At 37.6% G+C, this 12,668-nt stretch overlaps 1 long non-coding RNA gene across 1 annotated transcript; it reads left to right on the forward strand.

Annotated features, from left to right (window-relative positions):
* Positions 1 to 9,851: 9,851 nt before the first annotated feature.
* LOC115924762 lies at positions 9,852 to 12,369 on the forward strand. The gene is made up of 3 exons (XR_004064424.1): positions 9,852 to 10,120; positions 11,617 to 11,876; positions 12,251 to 12,369. It is a non-coding gene; the product is annotated as an uncharacterized LOC115924762 (long non-coding RNA).
* The last annotated feature ends 299 nt before the right edge of the window (positions 12,370 to 12,668 follow it).

Raw genomic sequence — 12,668 nt, forward strand, 5'->3', positions numbered from 1 at the left:
CCAACAGTAACAGCTCTATTCACCTCTTCCTCCTTGCTTGTCTCTCAATAACTGTCCAACAGTAACAACTCTATTTACCTATGCCTCCTTGCTTCTCTCTCAGTAACTGTCCAACAATAAGAGTTCTATTTACCTCTGTCTCCTTGCTTCTCTCTAATTAACTGTCCAACATTAAGAGTTCTATTCACCTCTGCCTCCTTGCTTCTGTGTCAGTAACTGTCCAACAGTAAGAGCTCTATTCACCTCTTCCTCCTTGCTTGTCTCTCAATAACTGTCCAACAGTAACAACTCTATTTACCTCTGCCTCCTTGCTTCTCTCTAAATAACTGTCCAAGAGTAAGAGCTCTATTCACCTCTGCCTCCTTGCTTCTCTCTCAGTAAATGTTCAACAATAAGAGCTCTATTCACCTCTTCCTCCCTGCTTCCCTCTCACTAACTGTCCAACAGTAAGAGCTGAATTTACCTCTGCCTCCTTGCTTCTCTCTCAGTAACTGTCCAACAGTAAGAGTAGATCTATCAAATCTGAAATGGAAAGATTCAAACACCACATTACATCCCAAACTGCATCTTAGACCGAAATCAATAACTTTTGTAAGAACCAACAGTTCAGAAATAATGTTAATATCAATATTTTGTTTAGGTACTTCAATGCATTTTCATTTTAAGCTCTTTTCCTGTTTCAAATTGTACCATTTCTGTAATGACATTATCATGGGTGGTGGCACAACATACATTTTTAACTGACCAATGTCTAAACCTCATCTACTTTGTGGATGACTTTTCAGTTTAAACAAGGCATTAGCGATGTTGTGTCTCGCCCACTTGTGAAAATAACTAGAATATCGCAATGTCCATTGCCATCTATAAGAATTGTAGGGCCTATCACAAGCTGATTTTGAAATATCTGCCATAGAATGCAACATCCCATAAACTTTGAGAAGGGGTATTACATGATATGCTACTGCCTTTCACCTGCTTCCACTGCATCTACTCCCTCCCCCTTTGATACAAGTAAAATTATTGCATTGATATTTTACATGTGTGAAGGTAAAATGTGTTTGTGGTTGTAGTGTAGCTGAGGTTGCAGGTAAACTTTAACGCTTGACCTCAAATGACTTTTGACCTCTCTATGTGACCTCCGACAGCACCGCAGCATAATGTTACCCCTAGTGCCTATATCACCCAAGTTTGGTCACCATTGGACTAACAGTTGTCAAGTTATGTGTCAAAAGAGAGTCTTGCACGCAAACTTTAACGTTTGACCTCAAATGACTTTTGACCTCAAATGACTTTTGACCTCTCTATGTGACCTCCGACAGCACCGCAACATGATGTTACCCCTAGTGCATCTATCACCCAAGTTTGGTCGCCATTGGACTAACAGTTGTCAAGTTATGTGTCAAAAGAGTCTTGCACGCTTGTCACATACCTTCCAAATACTCATTAACAAGACAAATGCGACTGCGTCTCCTAAATGCCTCCGCCCTTAAAATGAATAATTTCAGAAATTGACCTCTATGACCTCGACTTTTGACCTCATTGCTAAATAAAAAAAAAGGTCTTCCTATGAAGACCTCATAAGTTTGAAGTTCATATCTCACGTGAGTCTTGAGATATTGCGATGAGCTTTACACATGGAATTTCATAAGTTGACCTCTGTGACTCTTGACCTTTGACCTGTCTTCTCCAAAATCTAATCAGATCGTCTTCCTATGATGATACATTCTATCCTCAAGTTTGAAGTTTATATCTCCAGTGGTTCTTGAGATATCACGATAACGAACTCAATACATGGAATTTCATAAGGTGACCTCTGTGACCCTTGACCTTTGACCTACGTACTCCAAAATATAATCAGATCGTTTTCCTATGGTAGTACATTCTATCCTCAAGTTTAAAGTTCACACCTCAATTGGTTCTTGAGATATCACGATAACGAGCTCAATACCTGTAATTTCACCAGTTGACCTCTGTGACTCTTGACCTTTGACCTACATTTTCAAAAATCTTTTTAGATCGTCTTCCTATGGTAATACATTCTATCTTCAAGTTTGAAGTTCACACCTCGATTGGTTCGAGCTCAATACCTGTAATTTCATATGTGACAAAGTTGATCTGTTTGAAAACATCTTCCTCTACTCTAAGACTAGTGCCCTGTAACATAAAAGATACAATCAATCTTACGATTGATATCAATCGTAAGTCTATGGTAAACCGTGTACTGAAGGGTTACAATCGATCGTAAGATTAATTGTATCTCTTTATGTTACAGGGCACAGATCTCTAAGTATATTATTTTCATAGACCTACATCTATGAAGATCTCATTTTGTTAGATCTAGATCTATAAAAGCATAGAATCTAGGCATTCTATGAAAGTAAATATCTTCCGGATACTGTACTTTAAACTTTAAAGTACTTAAATTTTGGAGATATTGCTAGCCATGTCGCAAATCTATAAAAATCTTCTCCCATAATCTCATAGACTTTCTACATGACTGGAATCCAGCCATGAAAGAGTGTTAAGGGTCCCTTCATAGCGGTATGGGGTAGACTACCATCTTTCGAGGGATATGTCAGAAAAATACCTAATGAATATAAGAATATCCTGAAAATGATGGTTATTCCTGATCCTGTCTACACATTCACAGAGGCAAACCTAACTAACTTTAGTAACTAAGTTAGATCTACGTGTAGACCGATAAATAGATCTATTTCGGTCCCGGGATATTCTCCACTGAGACTATTATCTGGTTGCGCGAATCCCGGCTTCCCACATAGACCGATAAAACCAATGCCCACACCCAGGGCTCAAATTAATTTTTTGTCCACGGGGGCTCTTAACCCCCAAAAAGAGCCCCCGTGAGCCTTCTCACGGGGGCTCTTTTAGTAGTGACGGGGGCTCTTTTTATACAAATATCCATTGAATTGGTACCTATGATACTCCTCAATTATTTGCTATTTCATCATTATCATTTTAATCAGCATTTTCCCTCTTACAAATTTATAAACTACACAGCTGTTACTGACTTTCATCCCGTGAAGACATTCTCTTGCTTTTTTCCCGTTCTGCACATTATTTCCTCCTCATTATTCGGAGCAACCTTTACATTCTTTCTTTACTGAGCCGCGTAGCGGCGAGGCGATTTTGTGTGTGTGCTATTTTGGACAGGCGCGGATCCACGGGCCGATTCTACCGGCCCGCCCCCCCCCCCAGCCTCCCAAACCGGTAAAAAAAATAGGATAGTAACGTAAATTTTACCTAACGATATAAAGAAAAAAACGCCACCCCCCCCCCTGACCTGCCAGTGACACAAATGCGGCATCAAAATATTTGTGCTTCTCTGACCGTAATTAAATGCCTAAAACCCCTGAACCCCCTCCCCCCCCCCCCCACACCAATTTACGCTCGGTACCCTCTACCTGCTCGTCAATACTTTAGCCCCCCACTTTGATAAACGTTCCGCGGGGCCTGTGTATATAATATATACGCATACAACACTGATCTTTATGATGTCTTTAACGTGACATATCTTCTTCTCCCCTTGCAAACGAGAAAGAAAACAAGGTCATTAAAAGGGATTAAGCGACAAATAATGATTGTGATTCAAATTGATGCAAATATTTGTTTGAATAATCACTGCTATTCACCCGAATCTTCTTTGTAAAAGCAACTTTTACAAATCTCAGCCATGCTTACTGAGTTGAGACGTTCCATTCAATGTAAAATACTCATTAAAGAATACCCTTCTCCTAATCTGAAAGTGATCTTACAACACAGTGGCAGATTTGCATGGCTGTGATTTGTAAAAGTCGTGTTTACAAAGAAGATTCTGGTGAAAAGCATTGCTTATTCAAAAAAAATCCTTACATCAATTTGAATCACAATGATTATTTGTCGCATGATCCTTTTATTGAATAACCTTGTTTTCTTTTTTTGTTTGCAGGGGGAGAAGAAGCTATGTCACGTTAAGAAATCATAAAGATCAGTTGTATTATGCGTATATACCAGAACAAAATGTTGATTATCAGAATGTTGTTTTGGAATACCTCTTTACAAATACCACATTGTCTTTAGCCCGTATTAGTATTAGTATGAGCCAATATAAAGCTATTATTCTTTATTCAGTTCAGTATAATGCTTTTCCTCAAAAATAGTTTCGCTATTTTTTTAGGGTTGAGACGTTAAGAAACGGTTTCAAATGTACATTACACAAACCCTGAACCATTGCAAAATGATGGTGGTTCTTTGTCTCTCTCTCTCTATCTATCTTTCTTTATTTTAATCATGCATTATCAACTACATATAAATCAGCAACAAAAAACTTAGGGTTATCTGAGATAAGTGAAAGTAAGAGTTAAAAAGAAAGTCATGCTAAAACGGCGCTTCACCTCCCCCCCCCCCCCCCTGAACAAAAAATAGATTAGTGGTCCTCCTGTCCAGCATCCCCCCTCCCGCTTTAATATTCACCGGCCGGCTGAGTCGGCGCAAAAATGTTCCCTAAAAACTGGACCCCCTAAACAAATATATGTGCATTTATCCAGCCCCCCCCCCCCCGCTCATTCGCCGATCGCCGGCTGGCTGATTCACCGCTAAATATTTTCTCAAGATTTGCCCCCCCCCCCCCTTCTGCCGCCGGCTAGATCCGCCCCTGAGTTTGGACTCCCGTAAGTGATGTTTTCCTGGCATCTACTTACATGCGAAGCATCGTCCACGAGCCGCATAGCGGCGAGGCGATTTTTGTTGTTGTTGCTATTTTAACCCCCGTATTGTTTTCCTTGCATCTACTAACATCTTACTGCGTGGTTTTCCTCTTCTTCTCGATAGGGACTTTTAGATTTGCGTGGACGTGGACGTGTTCCGTACTTTTAAGGCACTGGCAGTCACATGTGACGTCCTTTTAAGCACTGGCAGTGCCTTAAAAGGAGGTCACACGTTCTCATCGTGCAAATCTAAAAGTCCCTAATATTGATTTACTGGTCGAGGTTCATTATTTGCTGGTCATTTGAAATCAACAGATTTTAGCGGGTTTACGCTTTCACAACGAAAAACTTCTCCATGACCATGTTTCTGCCCCCCCCCCCCCCCCACTCCGAGTACAGACGGAACCCATGCGTGTTACCAACATGTCCGGTAAAGGGGCACTTTTTGTGCGACAAAGTCCGGCCCGAGAATTGTAAAAAAAAAAAGGGTGTTTTAACTTTTCACCTGGAGATTTCTTTAAAAAGGGGATCTTTTTTTCTTTTTTTCTCTCATCTTTTTGGACTCCTGAGAAATTATTACGAATTTAGGTGGGTACATTGACGGTATAGCCACAATCAGGGTGCAACTATTCTACATACAGTGTTACGCATCTCTCCTAGAAACACAAAGTCATCTAATCAAATGTCTTGTGGCCTGAAATGTTGGACCATATGAGTTCTTCATCAGGCAGCAACTTTTTTTTTAATTTACTTTGTGTTGGCTGTGTGAGAGTGGTAATAGAGGGCCAAAAATACCACTTTTTGGCTGTTACGCATTTGCACTGCAAAAATGTGTCTTTTTTCATAAGGTGTTACTGTGGAATTACACAAAATATGCCATATCTTTTCATGCCATCTTATAGTCCTTTTTATCTCCACTCAGTATTTTTTTACGGCTTGAGAATTGACCCAAGAATTGCGATACAGTGGTTATTTCTGTGAAGAGAGACAAGCGTAACGCTTTTTTGAAAAACAGCTTTGTGTATAATTTTGCCTCTATAATTCATATAATTTAGCATTATATCAATTGGTAATTGGTTATATTTTCTGAGTAACATGTTGTCCTATCATCAGAAACTAAAAATCAAACAAAGATACAAGCGTTACAAAAATATATGCCCACATTCCGATCATAAATTTTGTCCGGAATTACCTGTAGTGTCCGTAACGGTGTAATTCAATTTTTTTAATATACTTTGCTTTGTGTAACTACCTCCGAGGACTAGCTGTGGTATATTAATATTCAGCTAAGCATAACAGTTCTTTTGTTGCAATTTAATGAATGGCATTTTTAGTGTCCGTAACGTATGTAGTGTCCGTAACACAACATACATAAGTGTGTGATGGTCTAAAAATACAGCTTGATGACAAAATACTACTAATTTGTAATTCAAATTTGTTTTGATACAGTTTCTCTTCTCAATGAATAACAAAAATTCTCTTTTCATTGAAGGTTTTCTCCTGGATATGATATTTCGCAAACAAATAAGCTACTTTTCATGAATTTAATTTAAAAAAAATTAAAAAAAATTGACTTACGAGTAATTTAATATCAATATTTTATTTCAATAATATTAGTTAGATGTAATTAAGTATCAAATTAAATGCATCATTGTGTTTTTGTTTCAATATCGAGGGTAGAAAAGAGTAGGAGCCAGTATTACGGACACTACAGATCTGTGTTACGGACACTACAGAAGGAGTAATATCAAGGCCTGCAAGCCAAACTGTACCTCTTTTTTTCTGAATAAAAGTGTTCTAAAATAAATGTTAACATTGTAAAAGCTGTCTATGACATCAAATATGTATGTTGCATGAGAAAATACAAGATTTTAATCATTTAATTGCCTATCTACAAAATGTATAAGTCACTATATTGTATTTTACGTCCACCCACACATAAACACCAGGGCAGGTATTCAATTCAATACTTAGCATAAGTAAGAAATTAACTAAGTAAATGGCTAAGTTAAGTAATTTACTTATCTCGTATTCAAATCGCATTTTAGACTTATACTTACGTAAGACAACATCTAAGTACTTACTGATAAGCATTGTGACGTCACACGGTCAATCAAAAGTATTTGCGCAATTGATGCGTTGCAGTAAATGCGCGCTGATATAATTGTGCGCAGGTTATAATACTGCCATATGCCTGCCAATCAAGGCCTCCAAATAATTGGCTTAATACACCATTAGCATCTTTGAAAATATTTTGTAAAAGTTATTTTGAAAGGCATTAATTGTTTATTCAAATCATTCATATTTTCTATCATCAAGGAGATTTCATGTTCTGGATGTGGAATTTATAAAAAGTCTAAAATACTTGAATTTCTGCTTTTGAATATATTTAATTTTAAGACTCCAATGGCTGTCCATAATTTTTAAGTTCAACTTAGAGTTAAGTTCTACTTAGGATCTTTGTGAAACACCCTCCAGTTTACAGTTGTGTGCGCCATTTCAAACAAGGCCAATGACCTAGAGGTCATGTATTTATGCGTAAATTAAGATTGCGCCCATGCAAATGATGATTTGAGCGCACAACGCAGCGCGTAGGCAGTGATATCATCATAATTTACGCATAAATACCACTGGTCAAAGGTTATTGGCCCCGCTTCCGGGGCCAATGACCCGAGGTCAACTGTCTGTGCATGCGCACTGATACAACTGTAAACTGGTGTATTCTGGTAGGAAGTTGACTTAAATACTTACCGGTAGCCAAAAGTTTGAATTGAGTACCAGAATTAGCTAAGTATTTTATCTAAGCCAGATACTAAATTAAAAGCTTACATTTTGTCCTAAGTATTGAATTGAATATGAGCATAGGGCACTCACCAGTACGTGTATGACTAGTGTCTCCTGAGGACTACGGAAAAATACCTTCTTTAGAGGACACCCCCTTTAAGGGGATTTATTAAATATCTCATCGTCTACGTTTTTGCTCGCAATTTCTTTCGATAAATTAAGCTCACTATTTGATGGAGAGAGAGAGAAAAAAAAAAAAAACTGAGGTCGCTTTTGACTTGTTTAAAGACATTTATATATCTGAGGATTTTATGAATACTGGTTTAATTGCCACCACCAACAACGATCACCGAACATCTGAGGATTATTGAATAAACGTATCAGAAATGATTATTGATTACACCATAATTTTGCATATAAAGTAACTATCACTTATTTTTTTTAATGCTTTGTTCCTGTTTTAAGGTTTTACAAGTACACCACTTAGTTGGTCGAAATACTCTTCATAAAGTACAGACTGTGGTCTTTTTATGACCCCAACTTTTTCAACGCTATTTTGACGAGTTCCTAAAAATGGGTTCTAAATATACTGAATATATCGTGCAGCACATATGTATGTACTATACGAGGACAATGCATGCAGATGCAGTGCAATCTTCTCCAAACGCACATTGAATCCTGCACCACATACAAAACTGTAATATACAAGGACACCATGGGAACTTTCTTTTCCAAACATTGTTTTTACGGTCTCGCTGAGCAAATCTTGTAAGGTCCTATGAGATACATTTATCTTTTCAGAGTTAAATCTCAAAATAATGAAGTACATCGTCTTTTCGTATTTTCAAAAATCTAGGGTTTTCATGCTTACATGTATGTCTAATAGGCTCACCTTGATTATGCTACATGATGTACTGTTTTATCCTCTTTTTTTCTTCTCTTCTTCCTTGTTTTATTGTATTGTTCTTCCTTTCCCTTATTTCTAATTCTTATCCTTTTCTTTATTCTTCTTTTTCTTTTCTTAAGTTATTATCCTTTTTATTCTCTTCTTCCTTCTTTTAAGCTTTCCTCATGCTTTCCTTCATTATGTCATTTTTTTAATGTCTTCTTTCATCTTCCTTAAATGTCTGAATAGTTATATGCTACTTTCAATGATTAAAAGTGAGCAGAGAAGATGGAGAAGAAGAAAAAACACTCCAATTCGGCCACCCCTGGAAATACATAGAACACTGACTTATGTGTTCTGCTTCTAAAGGGTGGACTTCCCTTTAACCCTAAAAAGGCCGGGCTATTTGAGGTCTTGATATGGCCTGGGGGGGGCATAATGGTCCCCGGCCTTATTAGGGTTAAGTCCTATCCAAGAGACTTGGTAATGAGGATTTGAAAAGAGACTCTCTGTTGGCCTCAAGATATGCAGCAACAACATATGACAGAAAAAAAGCAAATGGATTATATATTGCATCAAAGAATAGGATGTACACTAGTAAAACGTAGTGTCCGTAACATCCTATAGGATTTTGTACAATTTATTTTGGACAACTTATGATATGAAACGAGCCTTCCTAGCAATTTGATTTGTTTTTATTTGTATACAGATGTGACTAAAGTTTGTAATTTGTCTCATTTACCAATGTTTGGTTGGCTTTTTAAAAAGTTTCAGGTTTTGAAAAAATGTAATTTATCAGATTTGACCGTGTGTTACCTCTGATGTGTATACTGCGTCTAATTTATGGACTGAAGTGAGTATGAATTGTTTTATTTTTCACAAATGGCCAAGAAATTACCCCAAAAAGTGCAAAATATTTGAGTGTTAAGATAAATAATGCTTGAAAATTCCATTTCAGTAGCTTTGTGTAGTGTCCGTAACACCGACCACCCCTGTTGTGTTGCTATTCATAAAATGATAACCAAGATAGTTTCCTCCAGGATATTGCAGGGTATCAACCCTAGGGTATGGATGAACAGTTTGGGGTTGATGAAACTGCTCTTTTGCCTACTTTATTTTTGGACCCAAGTGCAAATTGTTTTTGCACCCTGATTGTGGCTATACCGTGAGCATTTTTCATGAATAAGGGGGTCTCCAAGGCAGGAAAAGCCCGCGAAAGGGGGGTTCGGAAATGTTGGCAGTCCTCAGATAGGGGGTGCTTTCAAAAAGAGGGAACAAGCATAATTGTATTGCATCTGCCAACTTGTTTCCGAATTTAATTATTTATGTTTGAGGATATAAGTTGCCAATCGTGCTGTCCTACATACACAATAAGAAGCAAAACCAGGGTTAGCTGACGAATTTCTTAACACAGCATCTTATGATCATTTCACTATCTTCTATACTTAAACTTGTGTTATATCAATTTTTCACAAAGTCAAATTACCCAGGTCATCTCGAAAATGTATTTGTCGGAATTTTTCTTTCATTCTAAAAATGTTGAAAGTGAGGAGCTAATATTGCTTTGCCACCTTTACTAAATGAAAATCATACTCTTATTCACCAGTTCCAATCTGCAGTTGTGACTTTGACTTAGACCTGTGCACCTTTACCCAAGCTACTACCGATGATATTGATTGGACGAGGCGGGCAGGTAACACGCCATCTACGTATACCGGCCCGGAAAATGATCATACAATTGGCACAGGTACGTGTATTTTGTTTAACCATTTGACTACTGAAATGTACACTGTTGGTCATAATGGTGGAATATTTATTTTTACCCCAGTTTAGGGAAGGATTTAAAAAAATTATTTATTTCTAATAGATCTAGATAATGGCATACATTCTCAGATTTTATTGAATTTTAATTTGCGAGTGTTTGTTTTGCGTGACTAATCAGCTAAGGGACCTACGTCCTTAAGTCATAATTGACAGTAATGAGGATTAATGCCTCACAAAAGGGCACTAATATATAGCTGATCGACACGATTTTTATCCTGGGGCCTCACAGTAACGAGGCCATTGCTTAGCCCCTGAATCATGACTGTACGCAGTGTTTGCTAGGGTACGCGGCCCCTTCCACAAATCCCCCAAAACGAAGAAAATGCAATAAATTGTCAAAATTCATTGAATTTCCCCCCGGCCCCCAACAGGAAAAAATTCTCTGCAGGGCCATGCATTATGGTTCAAGGCATGGCCACACAGAGGAATTTTTCCTGTTGGGGGCCGGGGGGAAATACAATTAATTTTTGACAATTTATTGCATTTTCTTCGTTTTGGGGGATTTGTGGAAGGGGCCGCGTACCCTAGCAAACACTGTGTACAGTCGTGATTCAGGGGCTAAGCAATGGCCTCGTTACTGTGAGGCCCCAGGATAAAAATCGTGTCGATCAGCTATATATTAGTGCCCTTTTGTGAGGCATTAATCCTCATTAATGTCAATTATGACTTAAGGACGTAGGTCCCTTAGCTGATTAGCATAGTAGCACACATATGATTAAACAGTCACGCAAAACAAACACTCGCAAATTAATATTCAATAAAATCTGAGAATGTATGCCATTATCTAGATCTATTAGAAATAAATAATTTTTTTAAATCCTTCCCTAAACTGGAGTAAAAATAATTATTCCACCATTATGACCAACAGTGTATATTCCCGTATTTCGCGTACAGGAACCATCCGGTTCCAGCAGGCAATGGCTTAAATTGGCAATAACATTTCCCCAAACAAAAGTTATAATGTTATGTTATTTCTTTCTAGTGCTGCATTATAGTAATGAGATGAAATGATTCTGAAAAAATTTACATGAGTAGGAACAGGTGGAAAGTTTTAAAATTCAATTTTGATTGAAATGAAATGATATTGAAGTTATCAATTCGTTGCCCATTTATCGATTTTTAACCCTATTTACATTTTTGTTTCTTCTTCAAATTCCAAGTTTATTTGGTACCTGATAATAATTACTGGGGTAATAATAATTGAAGGGTCCTAGGGAAGAACGACAACATTGATGCCAACGAGGCTCCGATTGGTTAACAAAAGTATATTCATCTTTATTTCCTACATAATACAATAAATAATAATCGCCCTTTTACCTCAATAAAAGCTTGATTTCGATAACTGTTCGTAAGATTGATTTCTTTTGGCATCGTTTTGACTCCACTGGTATTAATTTTTCGATCTCCTTTCGATAATAGCGGCTGGATTCTATATCTACACAGAAGCATCGTCATTTTCCAACAAAGTTGCCGTACTGGAGTCGGAACTCATTCTTGCGTCGTCTAGGCGATTGTGCGCCGATTTTTGGTACCACATGTGGGGAGCTGGCATTGGTACACTCAATATCTATGCCAAGACCGGGACCACGCTGGGCCAGGTCCTATGGACCCAAAGTGGGGCTCTGTCCAGGAACTGGTTTGAGGCCCAGATTGATTTCATCCCTACTGCCGATTTTAAGGTTAGACAATCAAAGTTGTTGATGTTGTTATTGTTGAGATTAATGGCGTTTCCATCGTCATTGGATGATTTTCGCCATGGTTTGTTATGTTCCTAATATTAGAAACGTCAGTTTTTAGTTTGTCGTAGTACAAAAATAGAATTGAAAAGAAACATGTTTTGTAATCTCAAAATAAAATGCACCTCTGGGCTCCTTTGGTATTGTGTAAATGGTTTCATGGCAATTGTCGTTGCGATAACATTTATAGGGACAGCAGGAATAGCAGTATAAATACTTATGTGGCTACGCTGAGTCAACAAGACCAAATTATTTATTATTAATTATAATAATGAGTATACTAGTAACTTTGAATTACTTTTTTGTTCTTCCTTTAGTTCGTATTTGAGGGCGTTACTGGTGCGAATTACAATAGTGACATCGCTCTCGATGACATCTATATTACAACAGGAGCATGCAGAGGTATATATCTAATATTATTATTGTTGTTGGTGTTCTTGTTTTCATCATTATTAGTATCATTTTCATTATTAATACTTATTATAAGCCTCACTTAAGAAATCCAGCCATCTGATTGGTCGAAATTGCAGTCATGGTTTTAACTATTCCTATAAAATTCCCGGTAAAATTACAGTAATCGAGAAAATAGTTCAGTCTTGGTGAAATACCCATAGGTTCACATGTCAAAAAGTGGTTTGAGCGATCGAGGATACCGTACGTGTGCGAAGAATTGATCGGTATTTTTAATACGGCAATCTCGATCGTACTGAATTCCAAACAAGGCAAAAATGGCTG

The sequence above is a fragment of the Strongylocentrotus purpuratus genome, unplaced genomic scaffold (genome assembly GCF_000002235.5).
Source record: "Strongylocentrotus purpuratus isolate Spur 01 unplaced genomic scaffold, Spur_5.0 spur5_scaffold_16, whole genome shotgun sequence".
Taxonomy (NCBI): domain Eukaryota; kingdom Metazoa; phylum Echinodermata; class Echinoidea; order Camarodonta; family Strongylocentrotidae; genus Strongylocentrotus; species Strongylocentrotus purpuratus.